Consider the following 20,939-nt stretch of genomic DNA (forward strand, 5'->3'; position numbering starts at 1 on the left):
TGTTCTTCTCTAGGGCACTCGCAACAACTTCTGTCAACTACACTAATCCCAGTGAAAATACAAAATGATTTTGCTACTAACCCTTGCCATTTTTCCATGTAACTCCTACTCACTTATGAGAAGGCACTTTGTGAATTACCTGTGCACTTCACCATTCGTAAGTACCTCACACAATTTGTTACCGGCAGAGTGCAGATGAGGGACCTGAGTTTTCAGCCTGACTACTTACAGCCTACTCTTCTGACTCTGTTAAGTGCAGTCTTTAGTAGCAGGAGGATGGGGGATACCTGGAAAGGAACAGGCACTTTAGAGAAGAGGGAGTGTGGTCAAGCTGCTGAATTGACTGTGAGTTCTCAGAGGGAGGAGTTGAGCAGGGATTTTACTGGGTGCTCAGGTAATGATGAAGAAATCCTGCAAAACATCTCATTTCCAGATTTACTGATTTTCCCAAGATAGCTGAGATGGGTTTGTAAAAATTAAACATTTTATTTTGGGATAGCTATAGCTTTATATACAGAAGCGAAAAATGATACAGGGATTCCTCTGTAGCTTTTACCCACTTTCTCTCAATGATGACATCTTTCAAAACTATACTACGGTATCACAACTAGGATGTTGACGTTGGTAAAGTCAAGATAGATAGATCCTGTTCACTGCAGGGTCTGTCATGTTGCCCTTTTATGACCACAAACATTTCCTTTATGCTCTCACTCCCTGCTTAACTCCTGGCAACCACTAATCTGTCCTCCATTTTTTAATTTTGTTAATTAAAGAATATGACACAAAGGGAATTACACAGACTGCCATCTTTTGGGACTGTTCCTTTTTAATCAACATCTTTCTCTGGAGCTTGATCCAGGTTATTGTGAATATCAATAGATGGTTACTTTTTATTGCTGAGTAGTATTCCATAGTGTGGTGGGCAGAATAATAGCCTACCTAAAGATGTTCATGATCTGATCATCAGAACCTGTGAATGTCTTGTGTTATATGGAAAAAAAGACTTTGATGGTGTGATTTGGTTAAGAATCTTGAGATGGAAACATGACCCTGAATTTCTTGGTTGACCTAACGTATCACAAGGGTCTTTATCAGGGAAAGAGAGTAAAAGGAGAGTCAGAAAAATCAATGTGAAAGGAAAGCAGAGGCCAGAGTGATTCTGTGTTAGATTAACTGGACCCAAATGGAAGAAGGAGACCCTGACTCAAGGACTGCAGGAGGCCTCTAAAACCAGAAAAGGCAAGGAAATAGAATTTCCCCTAGCACCTCCAGAAGGAACACGGTCTAGACGACACCTTGGTTGAAGCCCTTTTGGGCGCTGTGTTAAGTTCTGAGAACACTTTATCTATTCTAGGTACCTAGTCCTTTGTTGGATATGTGGTTTGCAAATATCTCCAGTCTGTAGCTTGTCTTGACATCCTCTTAGCAAAGTTTTTCATACAGCAAATTTTCTAATTTTGATGAAGTCTAACCTGTTAACTTATCTTTTTATGGGTCGTGCTTTTAGAGACAGTAGACTTTTTCTTATAGGCCTAAATTGCAAATATTTTCTCCCGTAGTTTTCCTAAAGGTTTTGTAGTTTTATTAATTCTGTGATACATTTTGAATTATTTTTTTATATAGGTCAAGGTTAATTTTTAAAAAAATGAATGTCCAGTTTTTCCAGCACAATTTGTTTCCTCCATGAGTCTCTTTTATGCCTTTGTCAAAAATGAGTTGGGCATATATTTGTGGATGGAGGTCTTTTTGGGTTCTCTATTCTGTTTTATTTATCCATTGTTTTCCTCCACCAGTACCACAAGCTTTTGTTTACCATAGGTATTTATAATTCTTGAATTAGGTTCAAGAATTGAACCTTACTTTTTAAAAATTTTTAAAAATTGGTTTTGCTATTCCTGTTCTTTTGCAAATCTCCACTTAGCGTGATCGTCTCTGTTTCTACAGAAAGCTTGCTGGAATTTTGATAGAATTTTAATTAAACCTGTCTATCAATTTGCAGAGAATTCAGATCTGTCTTACGTTGAGTTGTTGAAGTCATAAAAACCATCTGTCTTTCGGTGATTTTAGATCTTCTTTGATTTTTTCATCAGCATTAAATGTCTTTTCATATCTTTTGTCCTTTTTCTAACTGGATTTTTTACAACATGAAAAATCATTTTGTTCTTTGCATATTCTAGATATGATTTCTGTAAGTGCTTTTCAGCAATTATTTGATACCAGTGGAGTATCTTACAATTCAATTTTTCTTTTATAGTTTTACATTTAAATCTATGATCGTTTTTGAGTTAATTTTTGTATAAGATCTGAGGTGTAAGTCAAGTTTCACATTTTTGCTTATGAATATCTGATTATTTCAGATAGTTATTAAGATTATCTTTTTTTCATTGAGTTGTCTTTGCCTCTTTATAAAAAAATCACTTAGCTATTTTTGTGTGGGCAATTTCTAGGTTCTCTGTTCTGTTCCATTGATCTATGTGTCTGTCCCTCTGATAATACCACACAGTGTCGGTTACTGTAGCTATACAATAGGCTATAGTATCTGGTAGGGTGATTCTTCCCACACTCTTCTTTTTCAGCATTGTTTTAGGTACTTTGCTTTTACCTATAAGTTTTAGAATAATTGTAGCTCTATATACACAATATTTTGAAATAATTTTTATACAATTTGTGTTAAACTTAACACATTAGTTTGGAAAGACATCTTTACTATATTTAGTCTTCTAATCCGTGAACATGGAATATCTTTTTATTTAGATCTTCTTTGATTTCTTTCATCAGCATTTTGTGATTTTCAACATATATATTCTCGACATTTTTTTTTTTCGGTCTTCTGGCTTCTTTCAGTATTTTCTCTTATTCTTTGGTATTCTGAAGTTTGCTTACATTACCCATCTGTTCTAGTATGTTGTGTACTTCTTTAATTAGAGTCCCTTATATTAATTGTAGCTATTTTAAATTCTCTGAATTCCAAAATCTGTGTCATATCTGAATCAGTCTACTCTGATGCTTGCTTTCTGTCTTCAGATTGTGTTTTCTCTTGCATTTTGACATCACTTGTAAATTTTAGGTGAAAGGAAGACATGATACACCAGTAATAGGAAGTGAGGCAAATAGGCCATTTGTGTGAGGCTTTATGTTAACCTTACTAGGAGTTGGGCTGTGCTTAGTATTTGCTGCAGTATAGGTAACAGGGACTCCAAGTTCTTTATTTTTGCCTCCCTTTCCTGTGGCTTCCTTAAGAATCCCTCCTCATATAGAATCTGTACCTTGCAGGTCTTTTAGCTGCAAATTAGTGTCATTTATTATATTGGAGCCCTGTTGATATGTGGTATGGCATGGTGAGGGGGGAAAGTTCTATTATCTTATGACCAAATTTGTCTTTTAGTGGCCCTGTATCTTCAGGCTGACTAAATTTTGGTCAAGCAGAGAATCTTTTTCAGTGCCTTTTATTTCTTTCTGTTGCCTCATTGCACTGGCTAGATCTTCTAGTACTATGATGAATGAGGACATCCCTGAATTGCTACTGATCTCAAGGGGGGAATATTCAGTAACTCACCATTACCTGGAATGTTCCTGTATGTTGCAGATGTTTATCAAGTTGAGGAAGTTCTCCTCTGTTCAGTTTGCTGAGAAGTTTTACTAAGAATGGGTGTTGCATTTTGTTTGATACTTGCTCTGCATTGTGACTGATCCAATCAGAAAGCCTGTTAATGTGGAAGATTATATTGATTGATTTTTTTAATATTGAACCAGCCAGGAATCCTTGGAATAAACCCCATGTGATCATTGTATATAATTTTTTTATATGTTGCTGAATTCTGTTTGTTAATATGTATCTTTAAGGTTTATGCACATATATTCATGAGGAATATTGGTTTATACTTTTTTTTGTCCTTGTCTATATTGTTTTGATACCAGGATGATGGGGCTTCATAAAATTAATTAAATTTAGCAATGTTCCTTCCTTATCTGTTTTCTGGAAGAGATTGCATATAATTTGTATTAATTATATTTTTAATGTTTGGTAGAATTCTCCTGTAATTGACACACTTTCTGTCAATTGGTTAGTACTTTTTCATCCTTACTCTCTTTCCATTCTTCCTGGACTTCCATGACACGAATACTAGATCTTTTGTCTGACTGGTCTCTGAGACTCTGTTTATTTTTTCAGTCTATTTTCTTGCTGTTTTTTCAGATTGTGCAGTTTCTGTTGTTTTATATTAAGTTCCACTGCTTCTTTCCTCTTTCCTCAGTTCTGCTGCTGAATGCACTAATGAAAGTTTTTAAAAATTATTTTTGTCACCAACTCTTTTAGTGCTAAGATTTTCATTGGGGTCTTTTTTGCATCTTCTATTGAGAATTTGTTTCTTTGCTGAGCCTTTTTATTTTTTCGTTTGTCTCAAGCATATTAGTAATTGATTGTTGAAGCATTTTTGTGATGACTGCTTTTATCTTTTATTATTTTTAAAAATCTTTGCCACATAATTCTAACATCTCTCTCTTCTTGTAGATGTCAACTGATTGTCTTTTTTCCTTCAGTTTGAGATCTTTCTGGTTCTTGGTAGAATGGGCTGAATGTTTTTCAGTTGAAACCTGAATATTTCAGATATTATTTTATGCAACAGTGTGTCTTATTTAAGCTGTCTGTTTTGGCTTTCTTCAACAGCACTCTGGTGAAAAGGGGGTTGGAGTTCATCACTTCCAGGTGGCTATAGAAGTCCAGGTTCCATCCTTGTGTCTGTTGACCCTTGGAGGCTGTCTCCTAATCATTGCTGGATAGGGAGGGAGTTCTAGCTTCCCTCTAGGCTCCTGCAGATAGTGCACTGGCTGGACAGGTATGAGTACCTGTTCCCATGGTCTCCAACTATATCATTAGGAGAGGAAGCTCATTATTGTTTAGAGGAAATCAAACTCCTGTCTCCCTCATCAGCACTCTCTGAAACCACCTTAGTTGAGGGATGGGTGCCTTATTGTAGCCCAGTAAGGGTAGAATTTAGGGCTCCTTGCTGAGCCTCTGTGAGCAAGGCAGGTCCACCATTTTATCTATTCTGTTCAGCTAGAAAAGAGTGATTATTGTTTAAAAGTATTCTGTCTTGTTAGGATGCCCCTTTTCTTGTCCTTTAACTAGAGAGAGCAGGCTTCTTTTGAGAATTTTTTAAATTCACATGCATTAGTGTGTCTGAGTTTTTAGCTTCTTCAGTTCCAAATCTGAGATGAAAAGAAAAGAAAAGAAAACCCAAGATACTCATTACCATGTCATCCCTTGGGTCCTGATGCCCTAGCTGGTCTGCCTCTTCTCTAATTCTCACAGTCCTTTTATGATTGTTTTACATATAATATCCAGGGATTTTAGTTGCACTTAGCAAGAAAAGTAGGGACAGGTATCCAAAATATTTGGGTCATGAACATTTGGAACTTAAAGATATGATTACAGATAGAATTCAGTGGCGTGGAGTGTTTTCCTGTCTTTTACAGGCTTATTTGCCACAACTGATTTCTAAGCAGTTCATGCTTTGAAGAAGTCCACACCTGACCAGTCATTTCTTCCCATCATTTTCCTACCTGCCTCTGACATATGTGCAGAATGACATTATTTTCTAAAAGCATGCTGCAGGAGATGAAGACTGCCTCCCCCAGCCTCAAGTCCAACAGAGAATCATATTTCTGAAGTGGAAGAGAAGAATCTGTTATTGGAAAAATTATTTGCACTTGCAGGTAGAGAGTATTGCACCATAAAGAATGAAGCACAGGTAACTTGAATTCAATTGCTGCATGTCTGGAATGGAAGAGTGGAAACTTATATTTGGGAGGAGTAAAAGACTGAATTCTTTTTAAAAATTATAGTTTGCAAACTCATAAGATCTATCTAGGGTTAAAAAAATCCGTAGGGCACTGAAGTTTTATTCCCTTGTGATAGTTTTCCCCATAATAGTTGGTAATATATGAAATATAAGTTTCTCATGATTCAAATACAGGAATCACAAGCTAAAGAAAAGCCAGTAATAGTTTGCCATTTGGCAACAGTGGATTAAAAATAATAGACTTGAATTCTTTTAGGCTCATCCCATATTTCATATGTCCCCTGTTGTCTATACCCCTACCTTTCACACATTTTGTTACCAACCTGAACTTTACAAAGCACATGAGATACTTACCTTTGTGCTCAAGTCAATCCCGAGCTTGGAGAGTAGACAGACAGGTTCCAACTCTAGTCTGGCCATTACTACCTATGTGAGACCAGGTAAGTTATCAGTCTAAGCTCCTTATCTATACACTGAGGGAAATAATATCACCTGCCTTAGCGATAGTTCTTATGCAGACATATTGCAATATCGATGCATAAGTGCTCACCATCATAATCATTACTGTAGTGAGATATCACAACAGACGGGGCAGAATATTAGACTGTGCACAGTGTCAGAAGTTCTGATGTTTGATAGCAGCTCCCCACATGTCCTGTCCATGGAGGTCCCTTGCTGAATATAAATGACAACCAGCTTGTTCCATGTGCACTCATTCATGCTGCATGGAGTCCTGCCTCACTTTCCTGAGTGAAGTGGGTGGTGGTCTTACCTTCTTAGTCAGCTCACAAGTGCTTCCTGGGCATCCACTTCTATACACAGGCTCTGGCTTCTGGCTATTAAACAGTGAACCAGACCATGAGCTGGCTCTTCAGGTTTTTTCCCTTTGCTTTCTTGGGTCAGATGAAGTTTTCAGGTGGGAGGAACTTCAGGGATGCAGGTGGAAGGGGAAATACAGCTGCGAGGAATAAGACCTGAGCTGAAAGCTATTTAATACATGGAAAACGGTCTGATTGATTTAGGGTAGTAGATTACACCAGGACAGAGAGAGAGGAGGGAGATGAAATATACCTGGATCTGTAAATTAGACACTGAAGGACATTGTGCAACAGTGGGTGGACCGCACCCATGGAGGGGGGGTGTGTCAAGTCTGTCCTCTAGTGCTGAGCCCGTCAATTAAAACCCAAACTGATCCTGTACCTGAGAGTCCATGAAGAAGTGACTGTTAAAGATGATTTTCCCTTATTCCATGTTTGTTTTGAAGTGATTTTTCATTTACTCTCAAATTATACCTGTAAATACTGTTTACATTTGCTTTATGTTAAAGATTTTGTGCAATTATAGCAGTAATTAAAAGGAATTACAATAATCATCCCTGTTTTCATAAGATTTCTATGTGAGAGAGACAAATTATTTTATCTTCACCATGGACCTGGGGTGAGTTTCTTTGTAAATAATGTGCCAAGGGTAAGAATAAACTGCTATGTAGCTAAATTAAAAATTTAATAACAAGTAAATGACATTATTGTCAAATATTAAAAAAGGGAAACTAAAACCTTCATTATTTCCATGATAAACCATGTCATTTGGGGAATACCTCCATGTTAGGTGAACATATCTTACAGCTGAAATTTTTCATATGGCAAATTACTACCTGAATACTTATTTAGAGAATGGTCTCTCGTTTCACTCTAGTTTGAAAGGTGTTGTCTTTAAAGCCATCATGTTTCTCACCCATACACACTGCCCACCTGTTTCCACCAAAGTGCTGTACTTCATCAGCCACAGGCCATTGTAGTAAGGAAGTCACGTGCAGTGTTCTCTCCACACTGCTCATTTTGCTATAGCACCTACCAAGGACTTTATTTTTTATTTCCTCCTCCTCCTTCCTCCTCCACGCCCTCCTCCTCCATGTTCTACTATAAAGTTTATATTTATCTAAGCAATTTAATTTTTATGGTTAAAATAATAAGATAATACTGAAAGACTTAAAAGAAAAATACAGGCCAGGCATGGTGGTTCATGCCTGTAATCCCAGCACTTTGGAAGTACGAGGCAGGTGAGTCACTTGAGCTCAGGAGTTCAAGACGAACCTGGCCAACGTGGTGAAACCCCGTCTCTACTAAAATTACAACATTTGGCCAAGTGTGCTGGCGTGCACTTGTAAACCTAGCTACTGAGGAGGCTGAGGCATAAGAATCGCTTGAACCTAGGAGGTGGATTGCAGTGATCTGAGATTGCACCACTGCACTTCAGCCTGAGTGACAGAGTGAGACTCCGTCTCCAAAAAAAAAAAAAAATCTCCCTCCATCCTGCCTGAACCTGGGTCACTTTCCATTTCCATTCTTTAAGGAATTTCTTCTCTTATTTCCGTGATGTTCCTAGTAATATCCTTATATGAACACTTGATTATTCATTCTCAGCTACATTGATGCCCCTCCTTGAAACATTAGACTTTCCCTCTCTTACACTCTACGCTTCCTCCCCTTGTGTTCCCCCCGCCCACCTCCCAAGGCAATCCTGAACCAAGATTTGGTCAGATACACATTCCCTGCTTACAGTGTTACAGTCATATAATTACTGAACTTGCAGAATGTCCCAGTGTGACCTGCTTACCTTTTGGGGAGGAGGTCGCATAGATTATGTTTGTCCAGAAGGTGATTAACTCCCTTTGAAAGAAAAGAATGTCTGACATCCAAGCCACTGTAGTGTTTTTTTGGCAGCTCGGATGGAAGCACACAGCTCTCTCCATGGGTTGGATGGCTTTAGCCAGCCTCCATGGCCAGAGTGCCTGATCGCTCTCCCTCCCATTCCCACAGGGCTGCCTGCCACGGCAGCCCACCTGAACCCCTCACTGTCATCCTGCAAGACCCTCCTGCTCTTTCTGGGTGGACTCCCTGGTTTCCTGGACCAGGTCTTCCCAGTCTCGGTCATTCTGCTTCCTTACTTTGGTGGGGAATATTCTCCAGGAATCTTCTGAGGAATGTTGCATGGACGGTAACTTTGTGAATGGGTAGAAAATAATTTCCCCCGAGAGTTGTGCAAACATTGATCCACTGCTTGTGGGTGAGTTCTGGGCCATCTTTCCTTAGATCAGTCTGATTGTGAGCTGCTTCTTGTCCCAGCCCCCTTTATCCTCAGCCACAACCAGAAAGGTCTTCTCCCTTTTATTCTGGAATTTCAAATGGTAGTATTTCTGATTTTATTTTCATTATGCCAAGGACTAGGCAAGTCTTAACTATATGTAAAGTCAAGTTGTTTGATTGTTCAGATTGTTTGGTATTATTTCTTTGATAATTCTTTTATGTTACTACTTTTCTCTTTTATAAGGCTTCTCTTTTTGGTTTTATACTGGTTTTTGGGAAATCCCTTCAAATTTACCTTCTAACTACTGATTTTTTTTTTTTAAATTTCTGAAGGATCTTTCTAATACTTAGGATGTTTCTTTTTTACAGCATCCTCCCATTATTTCAATGACCCAGTAACTTTTTTTTCTCTTTCGGAGGATCTTAACCATAGTTTCTGGAAGTATTCTTCTGGTCTCACATTGCTTCCATTTGTTCTGGAGTACGTCATTCATGATACAGCGTTTCCCCACTGGCCTCTCATTAATAAGTACATATGAAACACTCATGGCTGGTTGGAAGTTCTCTGTGGGCCTCATATTAGGATGAAGACTGGGATTTCAGACAGGTACTGCTTGTTAGGATTTCCAGGTCTTTTTACTTTGGCTTGTTAATTTCCCCAGATGGAAGATTTTTTTTTTCTATTAATTTGTTGCCTGGGAAGTTGCAAACCTACAGACAAAATGCTGGGAGCCTATCAAGGAAAGGGGCTGGTGCACCCACCTGTTGTCTCTGTATGTCACTGAATCCAGGGTCTCTCTGAGTCCGCCTCCGGTCACCAGCTCTGTGGCTCGGGAATCTTGAGTTCTAACCCTTTCTTCTGTTTTGGACCCATTGTATGTAACTACTTAGAGATACATGGAACCTCCAACTCCTGTGGTGCTTCAGGGTTTCCCCTGTCAAAACCTGTGGTGGTCTGAGATGTTACCTTACTTGAAAGCTAGTAAGTTGGCCTGCCATAGTGTCATGGGTTCTGGAAGAAGACAAGAGATGCCTAGGTCAGAGACAAAGGGCATTGTTACACAGCAGGCATTGTGAGCTTCATGTTTGCCTCTGTTCTCCTTGCCCCCCCGAGTTCTATGGGGGCAGTGTGAAACAGTCAACAGTTTGTGCCACAGCAGAGGAACCCTGAACTTAGGAAACCTCCATCTTTTATAATGTCTGTTTCATTTTTTAACGATGCTTTTTAATGAAGAAAAGCTCTTAAAGAAGTTCAATTTGCATGCCAATGTTTTTTCTTTTATGTTTAGTGTTTTTGATGTCCTATTTACAAGATATTTGCTTATTTAAAAGTCATATGCATTTGTATTTGCTTTTTTCTTAAAATTTGAATGTGGTAGCATTTTGAGTATATTAGCATTCACATTTTGGTCTATAATTCACTTCAAATTAATTTTTACTTGTGGTATGAGGTAAGAGTCAGGGTTCGTGTTTTTCTCTTTGTATTGATATCTAGTTACTACAGGAGCACATATTAGAAAAATTAGTTTAAAGCATGTGCAGAATCTTAAACACCAGGAGGGTGATACTGTAGTTAATATATCACTGCTTCTATAAACTAAAGGATGTGAAACCTAATGCAGCTGCCATTATTGTGTGCTACCAAATGACAGGCTCTTCAAGGGAAACAAAGATAAAAGATACCCTCCCTGTCTTTAAGGAACTTAAAAATATATGCATAGAGATAAACTTTACCCATACACTGTAATGTTATTTGTAAAAGTGAAGGGAAAAGTTATGCAGTAAAACTGATAACATGATTCTCTAAGACTGTTTACAGCTTATTAGTACTGAAGTTGTCCCATCTGACCCAAAATATCCAGGGATGCTTAGGAAAAATTAAGGATATAGGAAGAATTGTGTATTATGACATATTGAGGAATTTCCTGGGAGAGAGCCCAACCCAAGGAAAGCTGTGCCCGGGAAAGATGAACTTGATTCATTAGCAAAGCTTTGGTCCACAGAGTTAGGGATCATTCTGAGTGTAGCATATGGTACTCTGTTCTCTCCTTGGGTACCTGAGAAGGAGGTGGTAGGGGGAAAGCTAAAGTTATTTCACTGAAATCATGGTAAGGTATTGGTGTGGTAAAGCAGCCATACTTTTGGCCTTCTTACATACGGGTCTGTACAAAAGGATAAAGTGAATGTCTCCTCCCTGTGCCACTGGGCAGCTTTGGTCCTCGTGGGCTACATGGAATGGTAGTGGCACCTTTTCGACGTGGTAGGCAGGTGCCAGATTGGATGCAGTACCTGGTGGTAATGGATATCAGTGGTATCCAATGGAGAAACACGCCAAATGGAAAAGGGAGTGCCTAGCGTTTTCTGGAATAGGAATAGAGAAAGAAAATGGGCATCACATGGTGACTGGTCAGAGACTGGACTGGGCTTGCTCCTTAGCATGTGGGAAGCATCCTCTGATGCCCCGAGATACAGCTGATGAGCTGAAGAAACACTGGCAGGAGGTATGAGGGTTCTGCATTCACGGTTGGGATAAAGGACCAGCAGAAAAGTAGCTTGCACACATGAGGGTAAGGCAGCATCATTGTTTTTAGAATTTAAAACATTGACATCCTCCTCCTTATTTGATCTTAGTAACAACCCCAGGGACTGCAGCTGTTTTCTAAAACAAAGAGCTCCACGTGATCACGTGGAGGTTATGAGATTCACCTGTAATCTTAGTAGGTGACCCAGCTCTGGAGCCTGGGCTGGTGGCCATCACTTTCACTCTATTCTTCTTGCCCTCGCCAGTCTCAGTGTCCCATGTGGCTGCTCCCCCCATTACCTCTCAGCTCCGCGGATCCACCTGCCTACCAAGCCCCGTCCCAGACGAACTCTACTGAAACACACCTCTTACCACGTCTCATTTCTGCTCAGTATCCTCAGAGACTCCTACTGCCCTCTAAATTAAATCTAGGCTGGGCACCGTGGCTCATGCCTGTAGTTCTAACACTTTGGAAAACCAAGGAGGGAGGATTTCTTGAGGGCAGGACTTGAGTTCAGCCTGGGCAGCTTAGCCTCAGCCTCCCGAGTAGCTAGGACTGCAGGCGCATATCACTCTGCCCAGCTAGTTTTCCTGTTTTTTGTATAGACGGGCCTTGCTATGCTGCCCTGGCTCCAGAGTGGGGTCACCTACTAAGATTGTCGGCAAATCTCATAACCTCCGTGTGATCACGTGGAGCATTTCGGTTTAGAAAACGGCTGCAATCTCTTGGGCTGTTAATAGCATCAAATAGTTAATAAGAGGCCAAGACCAGAAGATCGGTTGAACCCAGGAGTTTGAGGTTACAGTGAGCCTGGGATTGTACCACTGCACCCCAGTGAGACCCCATCTCATAAATACGTAAGTCAGTACTTCTCAGCATGGTGGCCATATCCACACACCATTTTTTAGTCTCTGACTCTCTTTTATTCTCCAGCCAAACTCACTGATTTCAATTTTCCAAACCTCTTGAGTGTCCCCAAAACTTTTGTGAACTTACCTCTCCTAATGCAAGCATCACTCTCTACCATGCGTGAGTGGGCTTGCTTGTCTTAACCATTCCACGAAGTGAACGTCTGTGTGGCAGGGAACGTGCAGGTCTTCTGGGCACTTCTCCCCTGCAGGGGCTGGGGGGCCTGTGACGGGGCCACTGTCACTCAGCTGCACCTAGGAGCCGACCAATTCAGTTACGGGGGGATGGGAAGAAGGAAATGTCAGAGGGACCCATGTCCACGTCCGCAGGCAAATTTTTATTACACATAGAATAAATTAGAATGCTTCACACATAAACATTCCAAAATTATTTTCCCACTTTTACTTTGAAAATGTTCAAATGTAAAGAAAAGCTGAAAGAATAGTGTAATAGACACCTATTTACCCTTTACCTGGATTCACTGATTGTTATTCTTTACCACGTTTACTGTCTCTCCAAACACACACACACACACACACACAGCTTCTCTGTTGCTAATTCTTTGAAAGTAAGTTGCAGACATTACATGTCAGCCCTGAATATTTCACATGTACCACCTAAGAATGAAAACATTCCCCTGCATCCTCATAATACAGTAAATCAAAGTTGTCATTTAGTATCGAATCCACAGTCCAAAAATACTGCCACCCCTAATATTACTATTAATTGGCATTAGCACATTGGTGTTAGTATTAGCACACAGGACAAATGCTGCTGCTGGGTTCTCAGTTGCAGCTGAAAGATCTTTCATAGCTGTGTTGGTTTGATCCAGGAGTCAAAGCTTCACCCTTGACATTTTTACTTGTTGTGTCTCTTCAGGCTCTTTTGATCTAGATGGGCGCCCTCCTATTCAATTTGATGTATTTGTCATGGCATTTACTTTCCTGAAGATTCCCGGGCAGTGATCTGTTAGATGGGTAAAATGTCCGGCATTCTGCAATGTCTCATTCCTCTTACCGTGATGAGGTTTACGTGGAACCTTTTGTGGCAGTAATATCACATTGGTGAAATCATTTTAAACATTAAGTATCAAGTATTGCACTGACTACCGTTTTGAAAGGGGGTCTTTGCGTCATAATCTGTACACATTCATTAGTTCTTTACGAACTAAGGAAGTGATGTTAACACAGGTGGGCTTTCTCTCAGTGGAAAGTGATGTCTCTCGTGTCAAGCGACGTTGCTTCATGAAGTGTTTAGAAAGGCAGGTCCAAAAGCAGATCAGTAATCAATCTTGGATAAGAACTTTTTTCAAACCATTCATATACGTCTTCTCCAAGACATCTAGGATGGCAAAAGTGCTTCTAAATATTTTTACTGGCGACACTTGAAAAAATATAGAATTTAGAATTTGACATACCAAAAACTGATGGTTCTTGAGATCAACCATTCAGGGCTATTTAGTTGCTTCTCCTAGATAATTTTCTTTCCTTTTTGCCTGATGTGAGGCAGGTGGAGTAGGGCTTCATGCCAGAATACCTTGTGACGGGTATTAGACAGCAGTGCTGGGGAGGTCACCTAACCCAGCACTCCAACTCCGCCCAGCCGCTAGTCCCCACCAAGCGCATGATGACCTCCATGACACAGCCTCTGTGTCAGAGCATCTTTGACCGTTGAAATGCTGGAAAATTCTGTGTGAAAGTGTCTTGACTCTTTCACTGGTCAGTCCAGGTTCTAATTCTTGTCATGCTTTGTCCACCTTAAAACCTTCAAACATCTGAAGATTGCTCTTAGGTTCTCCAAGGATGTTCTTCTCCAGTGTCAGCATCCTGAGCTCCTTCTGCCTTTCCTCCTCAGTCTCCCAAGTGCATGCTTTCTGCTGACTTTCTCCTTAACGTGTGTGCTCTAGCATTCTGTCTCCCCTCTCTTCCTTTCTCTCTACAGTTCTTTCCTCACACGTTTATTTAAGTCTGCCGTGCACACGTCATGCCTGTGAAAACCGAGACGAACTGCTGGTCCTTAGGGAGCTCACCAGTCAGTGAGGGGAGGATCAGGCCAGCAGAGGATGCTAATGACAGCGAGATGGCATCTGTCTGGGGCACCTGTCACACCTGTCACAAAGGAGGAGGTGGTCGCTAGCCCTAGAGGAAGAAAAGGCAACCTCAGTATTGGAGGAGTGGCTGTTTTCTAGGGAGGGGTGGGCGTGGCATAAGTCCAAGGAGGGGGAGATAGAAGAAGACATGCAAAACTACAAAGCTGGGGAGAGCAAGATACCAGAGAGGGGGATGGGGTGGGACGCAGCGAACCAGCACAGTGAGCCTTCTGAGCCTTTCTCGGTGGCTCTGACTACGTCTTTAGGCAATGCGAAGCTTGCAGAATGAGATTCACATTAGAGAGTAGTAATAGGGACAGACACACCTTTTATTTTAGAAGGAAATTGGATGGAAAATGCACCCATATCCGTCTCCATATGAGACAGTGAACTTTCTCAGCTAATGTTCACTTATAACAGAGGGGGAAAAGTACAAAAAGAAGTTCTTCTTTTCTTTGAACAGTTTTTCTTACAGTATCTCAGCTGATTGCAAATAGAATATCACCATTAATTCCATTTTATTATTGATTTGCTCTTTTGAAAAATCAATTTAAGAAATGCCCTAGTGTGGACAACGCCTGTCTTCTTTTTGGGTTTTAGAGTGGTTTGTTATTTTGTAGGAAGAGTGAAGGTGTTTCTGTCTCCTTCTTCCTGGTTTGAGGACTCTTCAGGGGAGCCTCTAGGGTAATAAAGGTCTTGCAGGGAGGCCCCTGCCTGCGCCCTGGCTTGGCCCATACATGAAGGCCCTGTGTGGAATAATGCCTTTTAGCCCCCATGACTCACAGCCCACCCCTTACACCAACAGGCACCAGCCACACCTGTGATGTTGCAGCTTCCTGCAAGAAACTGGGATTGGAGTGGCAAAGTAAACAGCTCCTGCTGTTTCCTGGGGAATGAAGACACTCCACTTATTATTACAAATAGATTATGCAAATAAAATCACAATGTTACCCAGTGCAGCAAAGAAATCCATTATACTGCAGGGTGCATGTCTCAATGCAAAGAAAAGGCACTGAGTTCCTTAGCACATATTTTAAAGAGATGATAGGATGTCTCTTCTGGCCTGAAACCCACTCCCTTGTCACCTCCGAGGACTTCATGTTGCAACAAGACTATTGAAAACCGAAGAGAAACAGAGCCTTATTCTCCCTGGGTTTAACTCTCTTGCTTAGTGTGACCTGCATTAATTTTGCTCAGCTCTTCTGAGTAAATACTTCTTCAGCGATCAGTCCCTCTCTCCAGGCCGTCTCACGTAGAGCAGGGGCTGTCTTCTCATGGCTGTGTCCCCAGCTCCTGCACACCCAAAGCTTAGTCTCTGTGCTCCGTGCCTGTTGGCTGGGTGAATGGCTGAAGGGATGACTGCAGATAGCCCATGCCCGAGGTCCCCTGGGCCTCGTCTGTCATGGGCCCCCTGATTCTTTTCCTCTCCTTCCTCATCTGCTAAAGTAAGAAGTACATTTGTCTTTTGTCCTTTAGAGCACTTGGCCGTTTGAAAAGTGCTTTCTCTCCCTGGACTTATCTGACTGTAGCTCCCGTGAGAAAGGCAGGGTGGACATTGTCATCCCATGTAGAGAAAGAGCACCCGAGGTGCAAAAACCAAAATTAAAACCAAGACATCCTGGCTGGGCTCAGCTTAGCTGTGCTCACTGTCTGCTTCAGCACTGCCCGCATATGGTGAGTGGCTCAGAGTGAGGCTATTGTCCTTAGTTAACAGAGGCTAAAACTCATCAGATTTTTAAAATAACATAAATCCTTCCACCTACTACTATTTGGAGTTCAAAAATGAGAACCCTCTCAAGGGTGCCCACCTGGAGTGCTCCAGAGGAAGGACAAAGCGGAAGAAACGGCTGCTCCTCCTCCGATGTCCTCACTCCAGCTTGACCTCCCAGCTGTGCAGGCCTCCCCTCCGTCCTCAAGCCTGGTGAGGTGCGCACTGGGAGAAAAGCTTCCACCTGGAAAGAAAATGACTCCCTCTGACTGCACTGCTTCGGCTGCCAGGGTCTGTAGGGAAGGAGCGGCTGCACCCCATGGCAGCGCTCAAGGTGGAGGTGCGATCAGGGCGATCCCTGGTACTGTTAACCCTGCACAGTGTGCAGGAGCACAGGCCCTGGCACCTGGGACTGCAGAAGAGGCTCCCTCGCAGTCAGATGCCCACTAGGAGAGCAGGAGCGATGGAGGGACCCAGTCCGACCCTCACTCTGATACCAGCTGTGTAGCCATAGGAAGGTGACTCAGGGGACTATGGGAAAAGCAGCACTTGGTCATAAAGCTGTTGTGAGTGATCTCTGAGAGCCTTTCTAAAGAAGCTCAGTTTAAAAAAAAAAAAAAAGGAAAACAGACATCTCCCAGTACATGGCTCGATGTCCAAAACCGCTTGCTGTCACGGGAGAGCAGCTGGAGTTGAGAATGTGCTCATGCGGTGTGAGCCTTTGAAGGCTGCAGCTCTCATTTCCTCAGGTGGAAGCTGTCACTCAGTCAATCATGCCGAAACTCTCATTCAATACCTAAGTTCCCTCCACCACTCCCCAGCAGGTCTGAACACACGCTGTGATTAGGCAAGTCCCCCTGTGAAAGGCACAAAGTTCAGCTGTTTAGGTAAGAAGTTTCCCCTTCTGTTTTTTCTTAGGACCCCTGTATAGTCTGAATGTGACACCTCCCCCAAGAAAGTTCACGCCGTAAAGCCTATCAGCAGAATGAACTATCACCCCAGAGTCAGCCCATCAACTCAGTAGCACCTAAGGTGGTGTGGTAGGAGGTGGGAACTTTGGGAGGTGGTAGGTCCCGGGGGGAGCCTTCGTGAACGGGATTATTTCCCTCAAAAAGAAACTTCTAAAAGACACCTTACCCCTTCCACCGTGCGGGGACACAGCAAGAAGATGTGGTCTGTGAACCAGGAAGTGGGCACTCACCAGACACCAAATCTGCTGATAGCTTGATCTTGGGCTTCTCAGCCTTCAGAGTGATGAGAAATAAATTTCTGTTGTTTATAAGTCCCCCAGTCCCTGTTATTCTGTCATAGCAGACTGCACGGACTAAGAAAACCATTCTAGCCAAGTTCTTGCAGAGGAATTAAGCCCAGGCCTGAGGAGAGAGCCGTGCAGCCATGACCTAATGTGTTTGGCAGTCAGGTCCTTCTTACCCTTTGTTAATGAGTCTATTAGAATAGATAACTGAGCACGCAATAGGCATGTGGACCAAGTACTGTGCCAAGGGCTGGGAGTGCAATGGTGAGAAATAGACATGGGCCCTTGTCATTGTGGAGCAAGACAAGGGCAGGGAAGAGCCACTAGTCACATATTCACAGAAAACATACTTGTAGATATTGGTCAGTGCTATATACAGATGTCAAGAAATGCACAATGGGAGAATTTATCTGATAAGTAAAGGCAGAGTAGCCTTCCCTGGATAAGTGCTGGGTGTGTTGGAACTTGGAGGAGTATCAGGAGTTGAGCAAGTGAATTGTACTTGGGAGTGGAAGAGCGCTTCCTGGGGAGGGAGGAGGAATACCTTGCAAAGGTGTGAGACTGGGGAAGCTGGGCCCATTGAAGGAACTGATTGAAGGCCAGTGAGTGAAAGGAGTTGAGGGACGAGAAGCATGTTGGTTGATGGGTCTGGAAAGGTAGGTTAGGGATAGATCATTTGGGCCTGGTGAGTGCCGAGGGCTATGGGAACCATCTGAGGGAAGGGCATGGTGATGCAATGTGATCAAAACTGTGCTGCTGACATTTCCCATGGAGGTCACACATGAGAGGAGCTGCAGCTGATGACCAGCAACAGTGTATGCTCCCATCCCTGTGGGACAGTGCAGGCTTTTTAGATAGCCGCCCTCTCGGCCACTCCATCTCGGCAGGTTCAGGCTGCCATAACAGAATACCATGGGCTGGGAGGCTTGGACAAAGGACATTTATTTCTCACAGTTCTTGAAAACTGGGAAAATCATACTTAAATTACTGAAAGACAAAGATCCAAAAGCAGCCAGAGTCCTGGGGAAGAAAGATGTTACACAGAGGAAAGGGAATGTTAGTGAAAAGATGCTTCTGCTATCATAGACACTGCAGACCAAAAGCAATGGAAAAAAATATCCGAAGTACTGATGGAAGAGGAAGAGAGAGAGGAAAGAAATCTTACGAACAAAAATCCTATATCCGGGAAAATACCTTTTAAAAATAAAGGTCAGATCAAGCTATTTTATGATTAACAAGTGAGGGAATTCATTTCTAGCAGAATTGCATTGCAAGAAACAGTCCAGCTTCTTCAGACTGAAGGACAGTTATACCTTGGATGGAAACTGGAGTCTACTGAAGCAGTGGAGAGCTCAGACAGATGCCGATGTGTGGGTAAATATGATGCGCTTTCTCCATTCCTTCATTTCTTTAAAAGATGTTTGGCCATCTAAAGCAAAAATAGTTGAGTTTATAACACATATAGAAATGACATATGTGACAGCAATAGCCCGGAGGACAAGAGAGGGAAAATGAAAGTATACTGTTGTAAATCATGCAGACCATATAATGTACACACAAGGTATTCTTTTATAGTAGATACTGATAAACACATACACATGTATATTGATATATATATGTGTGTGTGTATATGTATATGTACTATGAACCCTAGAGCCACCATTAAAAACAACACTGTGAGGTAAAGCTTAAGAGTCAATAAGGGAGATGCAATAGAAACTCTCAAACGCTCAGTTGATCCCAAGGAAAACAAGAGAAGAAGACAGAACAAAAAACAGATGGAACAAAGAAAAAAAGTAGCAGGATGAAAGACAGAAACATATCAGTAATCACATCAAGTGTGAACAGACCAAAGGCCTCAGTTATATAAGTTCAGTCCATCAGTTTCCCAGTGGAGGTATCAGTGCTCTTGATTATTTTGAGAACATGACAGTGGAGGTATGTTCCATGAATCATGTGAATCATGTAAAGAATGTAACAAATAAGATGTGGGCAAGAAATATATGATCTCATTTTCATTTTTGTGGCACTTTTCCTTAGTTGTCCTGAGTGTTTAAAATGGAAAGGCTGATGTGAAAATGTGCCAATTACCAGTGTATTATTTATGCGTCCCCAAATAGATTTTGAATCTCTCATCTCAAGCAATTTTCAAATTGAAAATATATAATTACTACTTTCAAGTCTGTCCCTTCCAGATTGGGCTTTTAGCACTCGCTCTTAGCTGACTCAGACGATTCATCAGGTGACAGAAAAGCAGGGAGTGGGGCACTGTCTGGTGCTGGCTGAGGATGCTGGGGACGAGAGGAGAGGACCGGTGTCTCACAGCCATGATGTGCTCAGGTTCACTGCTCAGTAGGGGTTGGGGGTGGGGTGGGAGCCTGGGCATCAAATGTTTCTGCTAAAATATAGTCCATACACCTGGTAGGACTAATAAAACATCAGGCTTGTAGAATCCAGGCTTCTAGTTAAGAAATGAATTATAGCTTTGAATATCTGCATCTAATTTTTAATCATGGAATCCTTTCACTTTATTTCACCTTGTCTCTTAGTAGTAAATGAAAATTATGTTTTTCTTTCCCCTGGCCTACCAATGTGAAAGCTAGAAATAAAGGAACAGTGTTGTACATAGATGCTCTCATTCAGTCACTACAGCTGATGGAAATGCCCAAGACATATGCCCTGTTATCACTTTTCTCCCCAAAATGTGTGTATGTGTGTTATCTATCTATCTATCTATCTATCTCTATCTATCCATCTATCTATCAATATACACACACATATATATACACACACACATATACATAATATAATATATATGGAGAGAGAGAGATGCTATACCAACAATTAGGAAAATAATAGAAAGAAAAATATATTCCTTCTCCTGTCACCTGACACCATAGCTTTTGTCTGTTTCTGTCTGGTATGTGCCTATATTCTTAGAGATGTTACCTAGGTCTTAGGCCACCCAAAGTACATATGTGTGGTGCCTGCTTGAGCCAGGCGCTGCCTTTCTATGTGCAGTGAAGAACTATGAATAAGGGAGATTTTAGCTTCCAAGGTGTCTGTCTGACCTAATTTTCTACGACTATAATGGAATATGCAGACTGGGTAATTTATAAAGAAAAGCTGTTTATTTGGCTTTTGGATTTTGGAGGCTGGAAAGTCCAAGAGCATGGTGCTGGCATCTGGTGAGAGTCCTCATGAGATGGAAAGTGTCACATGCCGAATAAACATGCAAGACAGAAAAACAGGGCCAAACTTTAATCAGGAGCTCGCTCCTGTGATAATTGACCTGTTGATCATGGCATGAATCCATTTGCCTGATAACCTCTTAAAAGCTATGCCTCTTAATCCCATTACAATGGGAATTAAATTTCAACATGAGTTTTGACAGGACATTCAACCCATAGCAGTGCTCAAAGGAGAAGAGTATGTATGTGGAGCAACAATGTGATATGACGAGGCTAGGACAGTGTGGACAGGTGCATGGAAGGAAGTGTCATGGTAAGTGAAGCTTTGCACAGGATATGACGGGGCTAGGACAGTGTGGACAGGTGCATGGAAGGAAG

At 41.7% G+C, this 20,939-nt stretch overlaps 1 protein-coding gene and 1 long non-coding RNA gene across 2 annotated transcripts in view; one reads left to right on the top strand and one right to left on the bottom strand.

Moving 5' to 3' along the window:
• The window catches only part of GABRG3 (gamma-aminobutyric acid (GABA) A receptor, gamma 3), a 577,857-nt gene that overhangs the window by 190,204 nt on the left and 366,714 nt on the right, over positions 1-20,939 (top strand). The window lies entirely within an intron of this gene.
• On the bottom strand, positions 6,345-9,950 carry LOC105540759. The gene is made up of 3 exons (XR_001006254.1): positions 9,650-9,950; positions 6,873-7,001; positions 6,345-6,759 (listed from the first exon to the last, which is right to left on the bottom strand). It is a non-coding gene; the product is annotated as an uncharacterized LOC105540759 (long non-coding RNA).

This window comes from Mandrillus leucophaeus, unplaced genomic scaffold (genome assembly GCF_000951045.1).
Source record: "Mandrillus leucophaeus isolate KB7577 unplaced genomic scaffold, Mleu.le_1.0 Scaffold227, whole genome shotgun sequence".
NCBI classification, from domain to species: domain Eukaryota; kingdom Metazoa; phylum Chordata; class Mammalia; order Primates; family Cercopithecidae; genus Mandrillus; species Mandrillus leucophaeus.